Below are 25,408 nucleotides of genomic sequence, written 5' to 3'. Positions count from 1 at the left end.
TTGATGTATACCTGCACCAAGTTACTTTCATGCTTTATGATACAGCGTTGCAAAATCCATAGATGACGTTGGGTAATGACGACTGACAAGATAACGCTTGTGAAATGTGCTAAAACTGAACTTATCAGTGACGATCAGATGTATGATAAAGGACATTTTGTAATAGTATTTAAAGATTAAATTGCATCAAAATACTGAAACAGACTTTTGAAACATTGATAAACAGAATATATAAATCAAATGATAAAGCTTTACATGTTCAATGCATTACATGTATACTATATTTCACGATGAGCAGAATTATGTCACGCATTCTTTGTATTTTGTTTCCATCCTTCGGCTTACAGCAACGAATAGTCTTTGCAATTTAATGCGAAGTGATATTTAGTTATGGTGGATACTGGTCAATGATACATTACTTCAATGTTATGAATTTTTCAGGCATATCGCTATGATGTCTGAAAACCATTATTCGATAACAACAAAATCTACTACAACTTATTTAGCGCCATAAGAGAAACAGAAAGATCTGCATCCAATTGTTTTTGTGTGTTCCAGATTGTTGAACTTTCTGTTAAGTTTTGGGAACACTCATTGAAGAATATAGGTGTTTCAACGACTATGTAGTAATTGGTGTTGAAAGGCAATATTACTCGACTGATTAATGTGATGTATTATCTCATCGAAACAATGTAACAAATTGTTCAATTTCTACTTTCTTTGATATTATTTAATCTGAATATCATCATGTAGATAAGACGTTATTAGATGAAAGATACATACTATTGATTATCGAATTGGTCATTGCTGTTTTCACTTGTCTAGACTTACACGTGACATGCGCAAGCTAATCTGCTTATCTATATTACAATTCTGACAGCTATAGAAAATGGACATCTTTAGAACTAAAACCATCATACATGGGATAAAATCGTGCGTCGCACAGAGATAAGAAATGAGTACCTTCTCGTTTTATAGCTGTTATACCAATCATCATTTCTATGTGTGCTCTTGATGATGGCCTTGATCATGTCATCAGCAAAGTTCGATGAGATTTAATTTTCAATATACCTTGTGTATATAGTTCTTAATGTCATTTTTGTAGAATATTTGTTTACAGGTTTGGTTGTACTATCGTATATAAATACAAAGAGGACGCTAATTTTTCATGCGAATATCGTCTCGTTTTCTTTTATAAATAACTGATATAGTACCAAGTCACATTCACATAATTCTTTGTATTGAAAATGTGTGACCAAATATCACACATTCAGTCACAATATTTACGATTCTATTTCGTTGTCATTAGTGCAGGCCAGGTGTCTAATGTTTAGACCTTCCTGTTACTGAATTACATGCTGAACGAGAGTTATGATACCCAAAGATATAACTAGTTCCTTTGACCAACGATTTATGCTGTCGAATACACCTGTCACTCTTTAGGCACACATTTGTCTTGCACTGATGTTTTTGTCAATATGTCATTGTACACAAATGTTAATCAGACCTTTGTGTAGATATATACTTTTAGTTACATATATTTATTAGTGCATGTGACCAGGTTTAGCGGTGAGATGTTTTGTGCTATTTGAAACAATTAAAATGAATAGTTTAGAAAAAAGTGAGGAAAGATTCGGCATTATAGTAACGATAGAGACAAAGTGGGCGACGTGAAACATAATAAAATATTGGGCTCGTCCGGGATTCGAACCCGGGACCTCTCGCACCCGAAGCGAGAATTTTTTTTTTTTTTTTCTTTCTTTATTTAAAAAAAGCTTTGTACAGTATATAAGTTAAAAATATACAGTCAGTATGTACATAGTAGTTTGTAATGCTATATTACAAAACAATGATTCTACAATAGTATTTTGTTAAGCTATATTACAGAACAATGATTCTAAAATTTTTTTGTAATGCTATAGTACAAAACAATGATTCTACAATGTAATAAACACTTTATCCTCTTCTATTCTCATTAAAGGATTATCTTTTACAAAATACTTCGTAATCAAAGTCTGATTTTTGTCTTTGTAATGTTGATACGCATATAATATATATTTTCTAGTCAAATATTGGAACAATCTTTCGATGTCTATTTGTTTCCCTAATAAAGACATAATGTTTCTTCTTTTGTAAATGCACAATCGAGCAATGCTCAGAATGTAGTTCAAAAAATAACTATTTACTGATTTTGTTTCTTTGTTATATCCTATCATGAGCATTTGTTCAAAAGAAGTGCTATTGAGAACACCAACTCTACAATTTTTAAAAAGAATCTCAACTATATATACAATATAATTCTTAAAAGAGCTTAATTCAGGACATTTCAAAAACATGTGAAATAAATCCTCTGTTTCCAACTGGCACACTGGACATAAGTCATTATCAATTTTGCCATAGTATTTTAGTCTCTCTTTTGTAAATATTCGATTGTGCATTATTCTGTAATCCAAATCTATACAATCTGGGGTCTTGAAAGGTAGGTGTATCAATTTCCAGTATTTATGCTTTTCCAAACTAAATATCTTACTTCCGAAGCGAGAATCATACCCCTAGACCAACGAGCCGTAGTTAAAAATTATATCTGTTCCGATAATTGCCTGTATGACAAGTTTAATAGTGTTGGCTAAACATTTAATGCAGCATACCTCAGTGGATTTTGTCATTACTGTATGGTTTTGCTAGCTTACGGTCAAGTTTTATGATACAGCGTGGCAGAATATATAAATGACATTGACATATGATAAGTGTCAAAAAACCACTTACGAAAAGTCCACAAAATGTGTCTTCGCTAAATACAACACCATCCCAGCTTCATACTGTTAAAACACTAGTTCGTTTACTGTTCTTTTTTAAAAGTTGCTTAGACATTCCTTCTTAGCAGTTAACGTTCAGGAACTAGTCAGTAACCATTGTGAGCATTGTGTAGATTTTCTGTTTCATCAGGGTCAGCTACCAAAATATAGCCATTTTAAGACGTATGAATATATCCGTTTAATTCGACCAACAGGAAATGCTTTCATCATAGCCGATCATATAAATTATTAGGACCAACTATACACTTGAACAAATAAATATATTTTCGTCATAACAATTAAGAAATGAATTATTATCTTTAGCATATTTTTTCAACACAATAATAATACCATCCCTTTATCCCAATTCAATAAAGAGATGCATAACAATATATGTTAATACTTCTAATTCAGCTTTGGGGTTCTTTAACTACTGTATTCAAATAGTACATGGAGTACTTACACAAATGGTACTACCAGATGCCTCTTTTGGCGCTCAGCATTAAGAGGTTAGTGTTAGGACTGGTCGGCCTGGTGTTAGGATAATGTGACTGGGTGGGATATCATAATACATGTCTGCGGCATGATGCCCCACTGCTAGACATCACTATAAAGTGGCACATTGCAGGCATCGAAGCGATATGACTGAAAAACTGTTAAAGCTACGTTCAAAATCAAAATCGAATCACGTCACTGTTGTTTAGCGCATGGAATTCCTATAGATAACTCGGAAGAAAAAGCCAGCTTCTCTTGCAATCAATGAAACTGGGTGTTGCCTTCATGGAAATGTAAAACCTTGAGTCATTCCTTCCGGTATTTGGAGTATAAAAAAATATCTAAGCTGGAATTAACCTTCGAGTAGTGTCAAAGAATGAACTCTCCAACTAGAATTATGGCGGCTGACGCATTTTCATTGCTGTCGATTCAACGTCCCAGAGGCATGGTATCAAATGGAACAGAAGAGATAATCGATGCTTTGAATGGTGCACTGCTGTTATATGCACCAAAAGGTTTCGCATGACAATGTGTGTAAATAATCTTTACCACGTGCCTAACGACTTTTATTAAACACTCTTGGTCTAGATTTGTAGGCGTGATTTTGGCTATGATTGCTGTAGATATTTGGAAAAAGAGACGTGTAGCATCATCTCGGATAGGTCTTCATATATTTAATTCGTTAAGTATTAGCACTGATAATCCTTTTTTACATTTCCATGCTTATATCGTTATACATGGGATACAATTGTGCACCGTAGATAGATTAGAAATGTATCTGTTTACTCTTGTTGTTGGCCATGGTCATACCATTTGTAAAGCATGATAAATTGAAATGTCTATATATCTCCTGTATGAAATTTTCAATGTCTTTTGACGAATATTAGCTTGCAGACATGATTATAAGAACCGCTATAGCTACATTGAGGACGCTGATTTTTCAAGCGTATTTTGGCACCCTTGATTTTATATAAAACAAAATTGGTATACCAACAACTCGTATTCACATAATTACTTTCCACTGAAAAATGTGCAATAATATACCATATATGTAGTCAGATAATTTACGATGACACTACATTGACAAGTCTTTGTTATCAATATCAGATTGTCATTGTGTTACTCAGAGCTTAGTGAAGAAATGTATATTTCATTGCTTATCTGGCTTGGCTGTTAGACGCTTTTGCTCTTTAAAGGAATTAAAACAAAATGTGGGCTTAATAAGTTTTAGTAAAGTAGGATATTATCGATGGCGACAAAGTGGGCAAATTAAAACATGATAAAATGTTGGGCTCGTCCGGGATTTGAACCCGGGACCTCTCGCACCCTAAGCGAGAATCATACCCCTAGACCAACGAGCCGTGATGATGAAATGTCTGTTCCGATAATTGTATGAATGTCAAGTTTAAAGATGGATGTTGTACGTTGTAATGATGCATACCTCGCTTTATTTATTATTGCTGTATGCCTTCACCAGGTTACGTTCATGTGTATGATCCAGCGTCGCAAAATCTATGAATGACATTGAGTAAATGACGATTGACAAGATAACGTTTATAAAAAGAGCTCAAACTGAATTTATCGGTGATCATCGAAGTTACATTTGAATGGTACATGCCCATATTAGATTTTCTTTAATGTTTTCATTGTAACCGCTTCTAAAATAGAATTCCCTGATAGCAATAGCCATTTGTTGTTATTGCAACAAATTTTGTTTCCAGTTTTCTTTGGTATTTTTGTTTTTGTCATGTTTTAGTTATTATTAAAGTAGCTGTATTTGTGTTTTAAAGTTGGAATTCCACAGAACTAGGAAATGTACATATAAATGGACAGTATCATATAATTAGTCCATTAAACACTGAATCGCGCTTGTAAAAGGCAATGTTGTCATCGTGTATACTTTGTAATCTCACGTAAACTAAAGATACTAATAGAAAAGATTTGGTGTAGTTACTTTTGGACTTATAAATACAATAACATTTCGTTGTGTTTAGCGCATGAAATTTCGATTGATGACTCGAATGGAAAAACCCGCTCGTCTAGCAATGAAGGCAAAAGAGTGTTACCTTCATGGAAGCGTGAAACATTGAGTCATTCAATCAGGTATTCAGAGTGAGTATAACATTATTTCAGCTGGAATTACCATCTTGTAGTTGCAAAAACATTACCTTTACAACTAGAATTGAGGTGGTTGAAGCTTTTGTATTGCTTTCTGTCAAGTGATATTCCCAGAGACATGGTGTAAGTTCCAACAGAAGAGAGAACTTTCCGTTGAATGTTGCATAGCTTTTATTTTATATAACAAAACATTTTGCATGCTAATGTGTCTTTGCAGACCTCACCACGTGTTTATGGAATGCTCGCCTGTTTCTCACTCCAATGAAATGAATCTGTTTAATGTTATATTGTTTATAGGCTTTCTGATATAACTATATCATGGATCTCCTATATGTAAATCATAATGACCATATTGTTTTCATCATATATAGCCTTTGGTTAGTTCATATTAGGTCCTTTGATTCATTTGTTTTCTTAAAGTCGACTGTCAAGTAATTTGTATGTGTAATTAATGATTACGCATTATACCTTAAGTAAAATGTCCTCAAATTTCTTTTCCCCGTACAGCGTTACCCCCGAGAGTCGTTTATTGACGTTTTAAGGTATATCCAAATACGCTGTTCGGTTCACCCAATGCTGCACGAGCAAAGTGCTTCAAGTGGGAAGATAAATTACCTTGAATTCTCTAGCCGTGGATTGCACCATGATCAGGGTATTTTTAAAGTCAAGTCACACAGTAATATCATTAAGCAACACATTTTATTTTGGAGCATTCCACTTTGCAGGAGTTATCTTAAGCCGTAGAGTGGTCTGAATCTGAAGGTCTGATTCTGGAAGTGTGAATTTGGAGGTTTCACAATGGGCCTGGATTTTGAGCTCTGATTTTGACTGAAGTTGATATCTGGGATGCATAATCTGGGATTCAATGTGCGATTTTGTATAACCTGTGTGCCGCTGTCAGTGGTGAACATGCCTCCGATCAATATAGTCTCCCGTGGTAAAGGACCAAAACTTCAAGACCAACGGCTCTGCAGTGTCTAAGGAGGTTTTTGATGGATTCTAGACAGAATGGGCGTGTCGGGCCATTAGTTTGGACTCAGAACGGTGGGAAATCGGAACGCACTTTTCAAAGACAAGATTGCCAGCGTTTGTATTTTGCTACGATCTCTCTGAAAATAAAGAAGCTAACTGAAAAGACTCGATGTGTTTCCTCTTGGACTTTGAAATACAATGCTATTTTGTTTGGATTACCGCATGGAATTTCGATAGATGACTCGCAAGAAAAGCTCAGCTCATCTTGTAATGAAAGCAAAAGAATGTAACCTTTATGGAAACGTGAGTCACTCTCTCGGACAGAGTAGATAAAAAATATTTTGGCTAGAATTATCCTTCCAGTAGTTGCAAAAAGATTACTTATTAAACTGTAATTTAGGTGACTGAAGCATGTTCATTACTTCCTGTCGATACAACGTCCTAGAGGTTTGGTTTCATTTGGAAAAGAAGAGATTATCTATTTAATTATCTATTAGCATTCATAGTCCCTTTTTAAAGTTGTTTATATTATCATGCATGACATAAAATTGTTCATCGTATTTAGATTAGGAATGAACTCGTTTTGTATACATTAAATCAGTTATCATCTTGTCTGTGTACTTTTGATGTTGACCATGGTCATTTCATCTGTAAAGTGAATATAGTTTTTAAGATCTTTTTGCTTGTAGGATTGTTTAAGCTATCTTCTGTATCTACACTGAGGACGCTAAGTTTTCAAGCGTATGTTGTCAACCTTGTTCTTATAAATAAGTGGAATAACACCAACTCAGTCACATGATTCTTTGTACTTAAAAGTGTGAAGCAAAATCGCATACGTTGTCACATAATTTACGATGCCGTTTCATAGTCAATTAGGGAAGGACATGTATGTAATGATTATACATTTATCATCAATCTGCCATTGTACACAGGTGTTGATCGAGCTTAGTGTATAAAAGCAGCAGAGGGGCTGTACAGACCGAAACTTTTTGCACAATAAACCCCTCCAGGAAACTATTCCTCGATAGAGGGCTTATTTCGACGAAATAAACCCTTCTATTCAGAATACAGGACAAAAAAAAATGTCCCCCGAAAACTCGAAGAGTTTCCAGGGACAAACTCGTTGAGTTTGCACTGACAACTTGGGTTACTTCAATAAATCTGAAACAGTTTCCGTGGCGGGGTCGTTATTGAAAAATCCATTGGTCGGGTCCATCCCCTCTGCTGCTCTGGGAAATGAGTTTCCAAGGAAAAACATTTTTATGTTAGCGGAATTAAATCATTGACAAATAAATAATGGCAAATATTGGAGAAGCACATACGACTAGATTAGCTCGAGAACGTCTCGAAGCAATTCAGAAATTTCTTCCTGTCCGTGATAGTGTCAGACAAAAATTACAACTAAGACAGCAAGCACGGGAAGGCTTTGCAGAGACTACGGAGGAATTATTTAAACCCGTGACCAAAGCTACTGAAAAATCCGCAGCTGTTACCAAAGAGGCTTTAATAGAGCAAAGGAAAATTTTACAGGATATTTCAGCTGGACTTAAACCCCCGCCTCCACCCGATGAAGTTGTTGTGTCAGTACCTGCTGGTAAGCGAGTAACAGGGAGAATTACTGACCCCGCCAAAAGATTTACGCCGGATTATATTGAACTTCTTAAAAATGTACCAGAAGAGAAATTACCTGAGACAATACTGTTAGGATTGATTAGAAGAGATGTGTCTTTAAACCCAGAACACGGTTCTATGACAGATGATAATTTTATCAAATATTCGTATCGTATACGTGAAAATAAAAAACAAATCAGCAGGGACGATACAAAATACGATAGACTTGTAGATGCTATACGTAAACTTGAAATTCCACCATCGCAACCTCAAGAAGAAAAATCACCGTTGCAACACACAGAACGACAACAATATCCTTCACGGCGAAGAGCAATAGATCCTGACCTAACTCCGTTAAGTGAATACGAGGCTGCATCTGAAGGAAGTCCGCGGGGCCAAAAATTCAAACAAACTAGGTCGCCGATAATTAGCTTAACAACATCTTCTGAAAGTTTGCCTCAAGACATTTTATCCCCAAGAATTGTACCATCAACAGGGGAGGGTTTAGGATCCGGTTTTATTGCCTGCCCTAATAATATCATCGATGATGTATCACGGTTGGAAGTTCTCATCGGAGGAAGACGTGCCGGAAACAATTCTCCGGAAATTATAAATGAAGCCGCAGATATCTGTCAGAGACTATTTCAGCGTGGCATCATGGATATCAGCATCTACCGGGGGCTCATTGATGAACTCGCAGACGGTTACCACAGCGACTAATAATTAAATTTGCTAGCAAATTCAGTTAGATAAACAATAATTAAATAAAATGATACTACACGATTCTTTTCGCAGACCAAGAAGTGTCAGAGTAGTAAACTCACGATTACCAGTATACGAGGTTGTTTACGGAGATGGAGTCGGTGATGTTGTTAGGGATTTAGTCACAAGAATCGCTCCGAAAGCTGGACCGTTAGCAAAACAATTCGCGATGAAAGCCGCTGATGTTGTCAAGGATAAAGCCATTGGCACTGTTGGTAGTCTTGCCGGGAAAGCATTTCAATCAATCAAGGATCGACTAGCACAGCTGATACGAAAAAAAAACCCAGTCGAGAGGTTGGTGCCAGTAAAACTACCATCCACTGAAGCTATGCCGGCAAATGTTAGTAGCGTAGTAAATAAGGCCGTAAATCAGAAATTAGCTGAGATCGCAACAGCAGGAATTACCTCCAAAGCGTTGCAAGATAGTGTAACTGCTAATTTGATAGCTGGTAGTGGTTTCCGGTGACGATAACATTTTAATTAGATCATCACAAATAATAATAATGTTTGCACGAAAATCCAATGACGCGTTTGATATGTCCAAACCAGTACTTAAAGATGATTCTGTACGTGATTTTCAATATTATTCTTATGAAGCACGTGATCCTAACCAACGCGGAAGAATTGAACTACAGGTCCAGGATACAAGTAGATACTTCTTGCCCGCTGAGGCCTTCATCGAAGTTGAAGGTAGGCTTTTAAAGAATGATAACACTAACTACGGAATCGGCGACCGAGTTGGATTTGTTAACAACGGCATCATGGCGTTATTTAAATCCGCTATTTACATGATAGATGGAAAAGAAATTGAAACAATTCATGATAACGTCGACGTTGCCACAACAATTCTCGGGTTGGCGAGATACTCGGATGATTACACCAGATCAGCCGGACCATCAATGATGTTTGCAAAGGATATAACCGACAGCCCCGAGAACAGGAATGTAACAATGAATAATGCCGGTGACGCAGTTGCATCGATGAACGAAAATTTTAATTTGGGTTTTGCAACACGTAGATCGATGTTAAGTGGAGATGAAGAGTTCTCAGGTGTGATTCCATTGTCTCACATCTTTGGATTCTGCAGAGATGTCCACAAGGTCATATTCGGTGCCAAACACACAGTTGTACTTGTGCGAAAACCTGATGATAATGACGCTATCTGGCGAGATGCTGCTGTTGCCCCTGGTCAGGTAATACTAACTAAACTGTGGTTGTGGATGCCAGTGTTGTCTCCGTCAATCACCGAAGAACAACGACTGTTGTCTTTCATGGACACGGGCGGTAAATCACTGCTATCCTGGAAAACAACAACCACAGACGTTATTCAGGGTGATAATGGTGGGTTGTTTACATGGCATATATCATCGCAACAAGGAGTATCAGCACCACGACATATTTTCATTGCATTTCAATACCGTGCTAGAACAGATAGCCAGGAAAGAAATCCAATGGTATTTGATACACTTGGAGTTTCTGAAGTTTCGTTGAGAATAAATGGGCATCAGGAGCCATCTGAGGATATATTAATAGATTTCGAACATCATCGTGTCGCACGCGCGTATCATCGTCTGATGTCATTTATGGGGCGCGACCTTAATGTAGACACTGGCCTGCAAATATCACAGCGAGACTTTATGAGTTTATATCCGATTTATTACTTTTCGCTGGAACATCTTGATCTGGTTAAACAATCTGTTGTCGACCTACATTTCCGAGCTCGTGTAGGTGTTCCTGCTGGTGGTTACAGAGCGATTGCTGTCATACTCTCCGATAAAGCAATGCTGCTTGAAGGTGTTGGCGGACGAATGAGGGTCATCGATGCTCCAATCGAGAATATGTAACGCAATTAAAATCAAACTTAGGATATAATGTCATACAGTCATGTTAATGTCACCTTGACTTCCGGTCAAACGAAGAAATTGCAATCAAAGAACGCAAGCACGTGCGGGACATCAATAACACTAAAACGAGATCAGATTACTGGTGGTCCAAACAAATTGTCGTTGACTAATACTCAGCTTAAACATTTTAATAAGGCACTAACAGCAAAAACCGGTGTCCGACTTGATTTCTCTGCTGCAGCTATCAAGGACATGACTAAAACCGGTGGAATATTTCCTCTTCTCGCAGCAATACCGGCGTTGATTGCCGCGGCAGCACCAGCCGTAGCAAAAGCCGCAGCACTCGGTGCAGTTGGAACTGCAGCTGGAATGGCACTAAAAAAGGCAACGGGAAAAGGATACAAGAAAAAAAAGGGACGCGGTCTAAGACTACCAGGAACTCCACCATCATGGTATCCAAAAAAATTCTAACGCCGTTGAGCAATTTTGATTTACTCGATGCTGTTAAAAAATTGCGTGTAAAACATTTCAGAGGCGTATTTATGCGAGATCAATTACCGCAACGACCGAATAATCCAGAAACTGGCATTATCAATCTCGACAACAAAGATGGTCCGGGAACTCACTGGGTTGCTTACGCGATCGATCCACGTGGAATTATCTATTTTGATTCGTACGGTTTAGCACCGCCAGTTGAGTTTCTCAAGTATGTCAGCAGATTTTCTAATGTTCCAGTGTGGCAGTCGACGTTACCAACACAAACATTAATTGATCCGCCCATTTGTGGGAGGGAGGTTTTAAATGTTCTTGATGCAATCTCAAGAAATCCAGCAACTCCTCCTCATAAAGTAGTGTATGAATATACCGCATCGAGAAATGCTAGCATTTGAAAAACAGCAATAAGAATAATGGTGGATATTTACGGAAGACCTTTCACACGAGGAGGTAAACCAAGCACAGATGCTGATCTCTCAAAATATGCGACCAAAGATGAAGTCGATAATCTTTTGAATATAGCTGGAGTTGACCCAGATGAAGTTGCTATTTTCCAAGACAGGCAAGGAAAACTAAGAACGAGCAACATTAAGTGGAATGATATAATTCGCAGAGTTCTTGGAGCTACCAAGGATAACTTCGTTGCATTTAGTGATGGCGGCCGGATCAAGGACTCGAATATATCAATCGCAAGCATCAAAGACAGTATTGATAAAGGTGTTGATAAATGTGTGAAAAAAGCCGGTGACACGATGACAGGCGAACTCAGCATGAGCGGCAACAAAATAACCGCGTTAGCGAATCCCGAATCCGACCAGGATGCGTCAAACAAACAATACGTGGACATCGTCAACGGTAAACTAAATACGCTGCGTGCAGAGCATGATGTTCACGTGGGCGCGTTTACAAGATTTCGAAGAAACTTCGTAAAAACTGATGAGGTCGTGGATAAGTTCTTTGGGACTCCTCCAGTCGTCGATGTAAAACTCGCTGATGTAAAGACCGACATTAACACGATCAAACAAACACAGCAGGATATCGTATCGGGTATTCCTGATATCGTTAACAAAACCAGTTTGATTAAAGTTCTCACTGGAGTTACTCCGGGGCATATCACCAACATCGTATTCACGGTATCATCGGGATTCGCAACATGGTCACGACAAAATAACACTATCAAATATACAGCAACAGCCACCGGTGTTTACAGGTTGTCTGTGTTTTCAGCCGCTAAATTTGAAATCTTCACAACATATCCTTGGAGACATTCCACCGATAAGTATTCCGGGGTTTGCACTGTAATACTAAACAGCGGAACCGAGGAAACATTTATGCTTGAAGCCGAGGACGATAGTTTAACAGCAACATCTTACTGGTTTTGTTTGGAATTCGTCGCTGCAACGCCTCAATTGGTTACCGCGTAATTGAATAATGTCAACGACGCCAGATGCTCAACAATATCGATACAATCAAGTCCGTGAGTGGCAATCTGAGTTAAAAACTGTCATCGAAGTAACTAGTCAAAAAGTAAAAAAATACAAGCGCCGCATAACAGTGCTGGATATTATGGTTTATTCAGTATCTGCCGTTGTTGCATCTGCCGGAGCAATATTATCAGCGGTCACTCCGGTAACTGCAGCAGTCGCCGCCACGATCTGTGTTTCCGCGGCCACAACAACAGCTGGAGTTTTCGGCATCATAGCAAAAAAAATATCATCATGTGCTAACACAAAATTACACGATTACACGACAAAATTAAATACAGCCACGACCGCATATCAGAAATTATCATCGCTGATATCATCATCGTTAGACGTGCAAAGTAGCGACGCTACGATATCAGATTCTGAATTCAAACTAATGTCAGATGCGTACAATGACTATTTGAAAACTAAACAAATAAATAATGTCAATAGAACTGCTTCAACAAATAGTCACAAACACAACACCGGTAAGGACCACAATGATCTCAGTGTCCTCGACGACACCAGAATTCGGTATTAATTTTCGAACTCCAATTCCAGTGAGTGAAATCGCGTTAGCAAAGCTCAGTGTGTATCACAGCTGGCCCAATGTTAGGTCGGCATCATTTGGTGGTCTGCAGCCAAATAATTCATTCGTGTTCGGGAAAAGCAAAGCCGACTCCGGCGAACAGGGTGAACTTGACTGGAATACAATTACACTTCCCACTGGGAGTTATCAGATCGAAGAAATCAATAATGAGATACAACGCCAAATAAAACGAATCACCGGCAAGGAAGCCAAAATATCTATAACAGCTCATGAACCAACGCTGTCTGCGGTCATTGAAATCTCAACGCCAGGATACGCCGTGGATATTTATAACAGCTCAATCCGAACATTATTAGGATGGCCAAAGGCCCCCGAGGTTAAACCTCGTCCACCAAAACCTGAAAAATCGGATTTTATGACCTATAAAGAAGCACTACACGACCTCGAGTACAATTATTATTTACTCCTTGCAGATCAATTACTAGCAAGAAAAAGTACTTTAATGCCCGATACTTGGAGTATAGAAGCTCCACGTGTTAAGGGGGGGCAGGAGCTCCGTGTTTACCGTCTAGATGATATAGAATCTGAATTATTTATTCCGATCAATCTAGTACATAAACAACAGCTACAACTCCTGCGAGTATATTTCCAAGATTATATTTCTGATTTAACAAGTCCGCGTGATAATATTATCACAACCATAGAAAAACTAAACAAACTCGCATCGGCCATGGAAACTATAAATCTAAGAATAATTCAGGCTTTACTGGATCTTAAAGACTATATCGATGATAATTATAGACAGATAGCCAGAGCAGATTTTGCAATTAAATATGGTATTCAAGTGAATGATATTTCAGATTTTAAATTTCCTGGATATAACGTGCCCGAGCTGAGAAAATCAGTCTCTGATCTCATCGATCAATCTTTCGAAGATATTCTTGCCGCGTACGAACGAATAAAACCACAACCTGTTATTCTCAAGCACGACAACAGTACAGCATCCGATGGCAGACACATCTCACCCGGGATCGTAAATATCACAGATGTTATTGCGGTCAATCTTGTATGTGACGTCATCGATGGCAGTTACAGCGCATCAGATACTACGACGGCACAACAGGGGTTTATCCTGTATACGTTCACACCAAGAGACCCCCCTGGTTTTCTGATTGTGCAAGAACCAATCAATCCGGTCTATCTACGGTGTCATAACCCGTGGTTGTCAACGATAAATTTCAAACTCACCGACCAGAGGGGGAATTTGTTGGACCTGCGTGACGAGACTGTTAGTATAAACTTACTGGTGAAGTCCTAAGTCAAGGGATCCATAATATTTATAATAGTTTTTTTTTCTGCACTGATCCATTTTCGTCATTTTATCGTGCAAATACCCTATCAAAACCAGCATAAGTTATCGTTGAAAGTGCTAGCACGCATTTAAAAAAAAACGGTTGTGTATAATGTATCAACCCGAGTACATTCATGCACGAGTTCATATTCATGATAAGCAAATTCTTTACGAGGCAATAAAAACCGCATTTCAAATACAGACATTCCCAGAACAGTATTTCCCCGTTAAAATAGTTATTGACGTGTATGGTGACGAAGACTTCTTGTTAACTCCGTCACAATTAACAGAGCTACAGCAAAATCATATGATCATAGTTTGGTGTCAACGAGAACAGATTATGAACTATTCTCATTCCTGTATTGATGTTGAAACGCTTAAGCAAATCCTGAAAATCTGAAAGCGCCCTTCACTTGAGAAACTCTTTGAGTTTCCAAGGGCAAAAAAAATAATACACTTTTTTTTTTACCCGTGGAAATGTGCTTTACACTCCAAGCGGGGGGGGGGGGGCGCTAGCGTTCTCAGGTTCTACTTTCACTTTGTGCTGTGAGTCACACGCTATGCGGTTTATACTTCCTTGTCGGCCTCGTAGTCAGAAACACTAGTATTTTTGTCAGAAATGCAAGGCATTTCCGTGTCTAGATTCTTTATATAACCTTTTAACCGTCTCACCCTGGTGCTAATTAATTTTCGAGTCTCATACTCTTGTGACAATCCAAGACGAATCTTCTCAACTGCACGGCACAGTGGAATAAATTCAGATACCTGATTTTCAGTTATCCCGGCAAGTGATCTGTAAACACGATCTTGCAAACCCTTAATGAACCTATAACGAGCAGGGAGATTGTTCTTCCCCAAGCGTGATAGCTCATTCAAGGATTCAAAATCTGACATAATTGTTTCAGTGTCTAGTAAAATATTAAAACCTCGCTGTTGTAATTCTTTAATTTCAACAAGTATGGTATTTATATTTTCGTGATTCATATTATTATATATTTTTATATTTTTAATAGAAACACTTTGCATGAGAAACGCTAGCTTTCCAAAACAAAACGAGACAGTCGGAAACATTTATCCCCTGCAAGGGCCTAGATCGTCAAATAACGTTCTAGAACCCCACGAGGACTGCTTCCGACATGACAATACAACATGTAACACGAAACACTTTATCCCCTGCAAGAGCCTCTAGATCGTCAAATAACGTTCTATAGGCTCAAGAGGACGTGTTTAGTGAATTGACAAGGACAAACATATAACACGTAACTTATCCTAAGGACGGACCCCTCTGACTGCCAAGTGACTCAGAGGCACATTTATTTACAAGACGAGACAGCCCTGGCTTCTAGGATCGAGTTCTCTAGCAGGCCCGGCAAACATTTATTTGACAACACAAACAACCTTTACCTCTGATTCGAGTATCACAGCAAGCAAAGGTACAATGAACATGTAATCTTATCCTAAGAGACGGTACAGAACAGACAACCTTTACCTCTGATTCGAGTATCACAGCAAGCAAAGGTACAATGAACATGTAATCTTATCCTAAGAGACGGTACAGAACAGACAACCTTTAACCTCTGATTCGAGTATGACAGCAAGTAAAGGCACAATGAACATGTAATCTTATCCTAACTTATCCTAAGACCTTATCCTATGACGACACAAACATACACAGGTGGGTCATTTTCTACGGTCAGCAGCAGAGCAAAACCATCCATTGAATCGACCATTGGATGGTGCACAAAAGACACCCGCCATTGGCGGATTAAATTTATGGTTTTGCTTGCGCGTGCTGACTTTCGATCGACCCAAAGGTCTTAGGGAGCGATTTCGTATATAACCCAACTGTTACTTGCGAGTTGGAAATTCGCTCTAGCAGTGGGCGGGACTTGTTTAAAATATTTTAATTGTATGTTTTCTTAAGCGCGGTCATATAACAAGCACAGAAGAGCAAAACAGTCGGATATATTCAGTAAAACGAGGATATTGTTTGTAAAAAAATATATATTCTACGGTAAATAAATGATTACATGTTATGAACTCGATAAAATATTTTATCAAGGTGGCTTTCTTAGGGGGAGCAAATCCTCTGACCAGCAACGACAACTCTGCAAAGCGTTACACACTCTCGGAGGAGTTATCGTCGTTTGTGTCAACGATAAGAGTTATATAACAGAATGAAATCTTCTGTTTGAGCTTCTTTGAAAATGCTGTTTTGTAGATCCCATCTGCGACATGCTGTACAGAAGGTGGACAAATACCGAAATACCTACCGGCTGCGCTCATTGATTGAAATATTATTTCTTCACGAGTCTCAACATTCACAGATTTCACTGCTCTTCTTATAGCTGTTTTACATTTAACTCTTCCTCGTATGGTATTCTTGCTCTGAGTGATCGCTTGAAGGTTTTCAATACTGTTATCAAGTCTGTTCCCGTTAATATGATCAATGACAAGGCCTTTAGGGATCTCTCCGTTAAAAACCTCATAGACGAAACGATGACATAAATACCTCCCTTTCCTAACAGTAAATCTTAAATAACCAGCATTATCAACTGTACCAACTTGTTTCCTCAGCCTGTAGTTTCTCACTATGCCATCTCGGTTTGCCTCATAATTTGGAATAGTTGGATGTCGGACGAATTCTTGATTCATTATACTATAAGCAAATCATTGTCTAATTCATAATTTGTCTGAAAACTTATTTATGTAATCACGCTCGCATTTGAGAGCGTTATCACAGTCTGGATTTTTTTTATCATAATACCGTTTTAGTTCTCGATAGCGTTTTCCACCACACGCTGAACATAATTGCGTTTTTCCTCGTACTCCAATGCCGCATCTGATACACGGTATCGGTCCTAGACTCCCACCGCGGACCTGTTGAGCATGTTGTCCACAGTATTCGCCTCTGCAGGGTTTGCTACACGGCGCTGATGAATTTAGTTTGATCCACTTGCATTGGTTCATCATATAATATATTTGTCTATTTAAATATTTGTCTTAATTATAATAATGGGTTTTGAAAGACTATCCAGAATAAAACCCATATCAGGTTCTAGATTCGATCTTGACCGGTTAACCGCTGATCCACGACGAAGAGAGTTAGCAGAGGTAATTGGTGTTATCAAGAATGCCAAAGAAGAGTTTCGTCGTGATGGTGCCGCACACACGTGGTCTTCGTATAAAATTATCCTCGGAAACGCGAGCATTTCTCGTGACCGTATCATTGATGCTACCATGAACGATACAATCGCGCGTAACATAATTGGGTATCTCGACGATAGAAGATATTTCGTACAGATAAAATTTATTGTTGGAGTCGGCGAGGGAACGTGGATTATCAGAGACAAACTAGACCCTGTTCTTGATGCCAGAGGCGTTCGTGGAAAAACCGTTCTGTTAAGTAAAGACTCAAAACCGGGAGTACTTGTTGGGATTGATATACCATATTATGCCAGAGCGTATCCTGTGACCGCAGTTGTTTATGGAATTTATCCGATGAAGAAACCACGCGTTGATAAACTCAAACCGATGAAGGTGTCGGTGTTGAATTGTGTAGCTGAGCGAGTAATGGAACATTTTAAAAATGCAATGCGAGGAAACGGCCTAACACCGCTAAGACAAACTAAAATAACAGCGTGGGCGACACGAGTAGCGGATAAAGGAGCGTCAATAAATGATGTTGCTGAGCTAGAGCGATTACTAAAATTTCCTATAACGGTTTCATCGTTAACCGGTGAGGTATTGTATGAGTGTAAATACAATTCCCGTGGAACACCAATAACTATTATCGATCATAACAGTCACGCCTGGACTGACTCGGTTAGGATATTTCCGCAAGACCGTGTTGTGAAGTATTATCCGGAATTGCAAAGCAATTCTGGGAGCATGTTTGATTTTATTTATCAGATAAGTAAAACCGATCCAGTGTCTGTGTGGTTATTCAGAAGTAGCGAAGATGGAGAATATGATCAGTTTGTGAGACCCAACGGGGAAATATACAGAACAATGGCGTTACAGCAGGAAATGAAAAAACTCGCAGAAAAATATCATGCTGGCAACACTGATACGTTACTGACACACTGTTTTACTGTCCCGGGTGTTGTCGCGCATGTAGCCCGGGAACGAAATTCATGGAGACCAACTCCGAAAAGTTTTCTTGCTGATATCCAGCAGAGCTGTGTCGAATACGGACACGGCGGTTTGTGGAATACTCAGTATGATCACCGCGGTATGATATCCGTGGACATGACGGCGTGTTATCCAGGAAGTTTCCTTGGGCGTGGAGAATGCAGCGAATATTTTAAACGGTTTGGCCACGCTGGCAATACCATGACAAGAGTAGCTGTCAACTGTGTTTTACCCGATTTTGACTTGACCGGATTTGCTTGTGTGTCGTCGTTTAAATTCGCTAAGGATTTACATCCTGTGTGTTATGTTTGGTTTGGCAGACATTTCGTTGAGAAGCGATGGGCACCGATAGTGTTATTGCGATACATGCTTGACAGTCGAATACTGTTGTCGCTGACGGTCAGCGAAGCGATTATATGTTATTGTCGTCAAACCGAAGTTTGGTTGCCAACTCCAACGCCGGTTACGTTAGAAGAAGTCATCGAAGATTGGTCACGAGAATATCCAGAAACTTCTATCGACGCTATCATCAAGAAAGCTCCTGAAGTACTTAAAAGCAAACTCAGAAATGATGAAAGCACAGCAAAAGATCTAGGACGAAGAATAATAGGGAAATTCACTCAAGGTGGAGCGTATGATCATAAACAACATCACAGTCGATTAATCATGGACAAGACTGAATTGGATCTTATTGTCGCTGATGCAGCCACGAACAACATGTTCTGTAACCGCAAAGATGTGTTTCTGTCAAACGGGGAAAAACTAGGGACTGTTTTTAGTTATATTGACGGAGAATCATCTCAGTACATACATTTGAGATCTTCGATGCTGGCTTATGTATCCATAAATTTGTTGTCGATGATCAATAGATTCCCTGTTGCCGCAGTGAGAGTTGCAACGGATTCATTTTATATTGATAAAAAACACTCAGCGCTGTTGGATAATGTTATATCGGATGATCCATCGTGGGGCTCGTGGAGAATAAAGAATGAAATGTTACACGGATATTGTAAATCGGCTGATGTTGAAATCGAGGATGAGTATCGCAGCGCAGAAATATCTTCGATGGTTTCGTCGGGGGCAACTTCGTTGTTGCCGCCGGTGCACGATCCTGTTACAAGACACAAAACAGTTTATCTGAACGGTCCTGGTGGTTCTGGTAAAACAACTCGAGCGATTGAATTATTTAGAAACTCTGACATGATTGTGCTAACACCCACACACAGACTTGCCAGGGAGATGAGACAACGGGATGTTAACGCGTGCACGTATCACAGTTTTTTCAAATACAGCGGCGGCACGTGGACACCTGAACGAATGGGAACGAAATATATTCCCGAGAAAATCATCTGGGATGAGATAGACACTGTGCCGTTGGATACATTAAAACAGTTTCTGGATTGGCTGCTAAAGAAAAATACCGCAGTGGTGATGTGCGGCGATCATGGTCAACCACCCCCATTTACAGGTGAATCTCCACACGAGTGGCTGAAAACTTTTGTAGATTATTATGAGGAAATAACTAACGATGTTAGAGCACTATATGAAACGCTGAAAGAGTTTAAGGCACTGATCAGGCTACAAACCAATAAAGTCCAGTGTGAGATAATGCGTGAAATAATTCCAGAGACTTCGCTGAGCGACTTTTGGGAAACGTGGAAACCAGGTGATTTAATTGTGGCAAGTAGAAAGATAGTCAGGGACACACTTCAGCAGCGGTTATTTCAGTTACATCAGAAGAAATTTCCCATGTTGCCAGTGCCGTTGTGTTATAGACCAGCTGATACGCGATTGCAGAATATTGATGTTGATATTCCAGGGCGCCTGACTGCGTCGGGTCCGGAGAAACAGAATTTAGTATTAAATGATATTGTCACAGTTGATGTTGATGCTGTTGAACAGGCACTGAAAATGAGCAAATCCCCGTGGACGCTAGGATACGCTATGACCATCCACAGTTCGCAGGGACTAACTATTTCAGATACAACAGTTTGGATTGTTGATGATCGCATCGAGTGGTCAAATTTAGTTTATTTAGCCGTGTCAAGAGTAAGAAGGATAGGTCAGTTACGAAGAATTGTATTAGATGATGTTGTCAACGACAGCTCAATCGCTGATGACACAATAAGAAAGAAATTAGCCGGTTACAAACAGAGCGACAAAAAAAATGGTAGAGAGTTTGATCCCAAACAAAGTTTGGATGTTGAATTTGTAATACAATTACAACAACAGCAGAATAATCACTGTGCGAGTTGTAATTGTTTATTGCTGTGGCAGTATTCGAAAAACGACCCAAGGCAATTCACCGTAGATAGAATAGATAGCAGTCGCGGTCATACACGTGAAAATGTGATGTTGACCTGTCTTGAGTGTAACCGACGCAGAGGTGTTGCTGCAGTTATTTAAATGATTGAATCACTTCAGTGCGGATCACTTTAGTGATCGGGGTGGTAATTGTGTATCCTCGGGAATCACCTGAAGTTGCTCGCGTTTAAATCCGCGTTGAGGAGCAGTCGAATCTAATCTGTAGATTGCGTTTCTCCCAGTTGATCTGGTTATGCTGGATATCTTATGTGTAGTAACACTCCATGTGGGATCGGTTGCTCTTTTTTTTCCTCCTTCTAGTTCGCCTGGTTCGTATAAATACCTAACGGTGACATTACCCAGCAGTGGGGACGCTAGCGTCCCTGGCTGCGTTGAAACATTTTGTTGCTGTTGTCCGCGTTCACTGACGCGGGGTATATATTTTTTTGTGATTGCATTTACAGGTCTCATGTTTGTTGTTCTGGTAATTTCATTATTCAGTGCGGCTATCACGTTTGGCAGTCTTGCAACCCATTCACGAGATCTCGTATCGTAAATGAATTCCCTCGCGTACTGGTATCCGAATAATCTCTCAGCGAGTGTTCTATTAAATCGCTCAACAATTGCCTGATCCCGATGAATTTCAGTATGTCCTCGTCGTATGGTAACGTTATGCTGCTTTGTCAGTGATGACACCGCGCCCTGAAATTCCTTGCCAGGATCAACTTGTAATAATCGTGGCCAGTTTAGAGGTCCTCGTTGATAAATTCGTTTAAACGCAGAGGCGACTTCGGACGCTGTTTTAGTCGCTAACGGTTCTGCTTCTTTGTATCTACTGGCAACATCAACTACTGTTAGCGCGTATTTGTATATTTTTCTACGGACAGTATCATGAGGCAGGAATAGTATGTCAGCCTGATGAACTTCATTGGGCACACTAACATCAAAATGTGCAAAGTTGATTTGTCGAGGTGGTGGTAAGTAGATTTGCCATATTGCTTGTTTTGATAGCCAATTTTTGGCAACCTCGCGTGTTACTGATGCCGCGTTGGCGAGTTTATTAATTGCTGAGTTACCTCTCCAGTATCCGATTGGGGAATAATAAATCGCTTGCATTTTTATTTAATTATCCAGCGCCTAATACTAATTTAGATTTCATCGCTGATCTTACTAACCAATTAGCGAGTGACTCCTTAAATGATTTATTTTTTATGGCGCTTAGTGCATGAATTAATTTCACATCCGCGATATGCCTGTCTTGTAGATCTTTACTTCGATAAGCAACATCATGTATGTGACACGCTGCGTCGATAGCGTTTATCGGATACTCTCCCGGTTTTGGTTTAGATTGTTCATCAAGTCTGATATCTAGTCGGGTCCCTGGACCGCAGTAATTGTATCCTGGGAGATGTTTTTCTCCGGGATACTTTGCCCAGGGAGTTCCGGGGAGCTTTCCAAGTTTGGCTGCAATGTCACCTCCGCTAAATTCTCGCTTTTTTTTTGAAATCTAAATTTTTTTGTGCCACATCGCGTACACTTACCAGAAAGTGCTTGTCTGTTATTTTTTGTTGTAATGGTTGTTAGATCATTCGTAGGGGTTCGTGCCTTACACTTCACACAATATAGATCCATAATTATTATTCTTTATATACAAATGGAAATTACAGATTTTTCTGCGACAAAAAAGAAAGAGCCAGTTAAGCATAATTCAGTGCTACCAAACTCTATCCGCGCGATTATAATTGGGCCATCCGGTTCAGGTAAAACACAGCTGTTGCTGAACTTGATAATGAAGTGGATGAAATGGGATAAACTGTATTTGATAGCTCCATCTGTAGATGATCAACGATGCTATAACGTTATAAAAGATTTTAATGAGAGTGCAAGCGCGCTGAGTAAAGACGGTGAGGATGTTGTTGAATTTATCACTGATATCGAAGAAGCCCCCAGCGTCGAGGATCTTGATGAATCAATTAACAACCTAGTAGTGTATGATGATGTTATGTTGGACAAGCAAAAAAATCCCGCAAGAATATTTTCCCGGGGACGTCACAAAAACACTGATGTGATTTATGTTACTCAGCGTTATACACAAATTCCTAAAGTAATCAGGGATAATTGTAATCTTCTTGCGATATTCAATGGAGTTGATACACATACACTGAGAAATATTCATCAAACCTGGTGTGGTGGCGATATGGATTTAAATAAATTTAAAAATTTCTTCAGTCATGCTCAAAGAAAACCTCACGGATTTGTGACAATAAATTTACACGATCCCAGAACAAGATACCGTATTGGACTTGATACACTATTTGCAACATAAAAATGTTTTTCCTTGGAAACTCATTTCCCAGAGCAGCAGAGGGGATGGACCCGACCCATGGATTTTTCAATAACGACCCCGCCACGGAAACTGTTTCAGATTTATTGAAGTAACCCAAGTTGTCAGTGCAAACTCAACGAGTTTGTCCCTGGAAACTCTTCGAGTTTTCGGGGGACATTTTTTTTTGTCCTGTATTCTGAATAGAAGGGTTTATTTCGTCGAAATAAGCCCTCTATCGAGGAATAGTTTCCTGGAGGGGTTTATTGTGCAAAAAGTTTCGGTCTGTACAGCCCCTCTGCTGCTATAAATATATATTTCATTACATATATTTAATTCATGCAGAGACTAGCCTAGCTGTTAGACGTTTGTGCTCCTTGAAGCAATTAAACAGATAGTGAGTTTAGAAATTTAAAGTGAAGAAAAATTCAACATTATTGTATCGATCACCACAAATTGGGCAGCATAACACATGCTAAACTGTTGCGCTCGTTCGGGACTTCTCGCTCCCTATGCAAGAATAACACCCCTATATCAACAAGCCGTGTTGAAAATAAGATTTTTCCGATAATAACATGCGTATCAAGTTTAATTTTGTAAGGTGTACATTTTAATGCAGCATAACTCGATTGATTTATCAATGATGTATGTGTTTACTTGGTTACATTCATGATTTATGATACTTCGTGGCCAAATCTATACATAACATTGACTGATTATAAATGACAACAACTCACTTATGAAAAGTGCCCAAAATAAACTTAGTGACGTTCAGAGATTTAAGAATATTTCTTACAATTAAGGTAAAATTAAAATGCGCGCGCAATGGCTGGACAAAAATAATTGTAAAAGAATTGATAAAGAGAATAAACAAGTCAAATGGTTATTGCGTATTGTTTCAATGCCTTACCTGTATATTGTACTTTAAAGTCTGCAGAATTTTCACGCATCTATACTATGACGTAATTTCCTATCCACCGGTTTACAGCTACACATTGTCTTCGCAATCTAATGTGAAAAGAAATTTGACTATAAAGTGTACTGTTCAGTTTTACTTGCTTCAATATTGTGTTCTTTCGAAAGTGAACACAATCAAGCCGTATACTAATACCTTGAATTATTTGTTTTCAAAATGTAGTTCTTTTAATTTTGTTTAACAGTCTACAAATTATCAAAAAACAACGAATAAGAGATCAATTAAGTTGAAGGCTTTAATCGAAGTTTCTTTAATGTTTTCATTTCGACGGCTTATAATAGAATCCCTAAAAGCAGTACACATTTTGCTATTGCAATAAGTTTCTTTACCGTGTTGGACCGCTCCGGTGGGCTAGTGGTTTGAGCGTCCGCCTCGGATGCGGGAGGTTGGAGTTTCAATTCACGGGCGAGTCGTACAAAGGACATAAAAATGGTATTAACAGCTGCCTCGCAAATAGTCCGATAAATCAACACCACAAATCTGTGTTGATACTGATGGACGATGTTGTGGTATCAGCCCCTCATCAGAGAATCAGCATCATCACGGGTGAAAGACTGATTTATCGGCATAAATCGCTAGTCGCTCAGCATTAAGAGGTTAGATATAGGACTGGTTGACCTTGTTTCAGGATAATGTGACTGAGTGGGACATCATGCTACATGTCTGTGTCATGATGCCCCGGTGCTAGACATCACTGCGGACATCGTAGCGATATGACTCAAAAGATTGTTAAAGCTACGTTAAAAATTCAAATCACACTCACACAAACAATTATATATCTATATCTTTATCTATATCTATATCTATATCTATATCTATATCTATATCTATATCTATATATATATAATTCCTTAAGTATATATTAGGACTGATGATCCCTTGTTATATTCTCTTGTTTATAGCATCATACAATGGATCAAATCATGCATCGTGGATACATTAGATATGAACTCGTTCTCGTTTTGTAATGCTCTATCAGTTATCACATTGTGTACTCTTTATGTTGGTCACATTCATGTCATATGTAAAGTCAAATACGATTGAAATATCCATCAATCTCATATATATTGTTTAATGTCTCTTGAAGAATATTTGCAAACATCGAGACAAAGTGGACGAAGTAGAAACATGATTAAAAACGTTGGGCTCGTCCGGGATTTGAACCCGGGACCTCTCGCACCCTAAGCGAGAATCATACCCCAAGACCAACGAGCC

The 25,408-nt window shown here is 38.9% G+C and overlaps 2 non-coding genes across 2 annotated transcripts; both read right to left on the bottom strand.

The window, feature by feature from the left end:
* Positions 1–4,579: 4,579 nt before the first annotated feature.
* Trnap-agg (transfer RNA proline (anticodon AGG)) lies at positions 4,580–4,651 on the bottom strand. Its single transcript has one exon. It is a non-coding gene; the product is annotated as a tRNA-Pro (tRNA).
* Positions 4,652–25,336: 20,685 nt separating this feature from the next.
* Positions 25,337–25,408, bottom strand: Trnap-agg (transfer RNA proline (anticodon AGG)). The gene has a single exon. It is a non-coding gene; the product is annotated as a tRNA-Pro (tRNA).

This window comes from Sinohyriopsis cumingii, chromosome 18 (assembly GCF_028554795.1).
Source record: "Sinohyriopsis cumingii isolate HCF-2022 chromosome 18, ASM2855479v2, whole genome shotgun sequence".
In the NCBI taxonomy this organism is placed as follows: domain Eukaryota; kingdom Metazoa; phylum Mollusca; class Bivalvia; order Unionida; family Unionidae; genus Sinohyriopsis; species Sinohyriopsis cumingii.
Note: the sequence above shows the minus strand (reverse complement) of the source record. Positions and strands in the feature narration are given on the sequence as shown.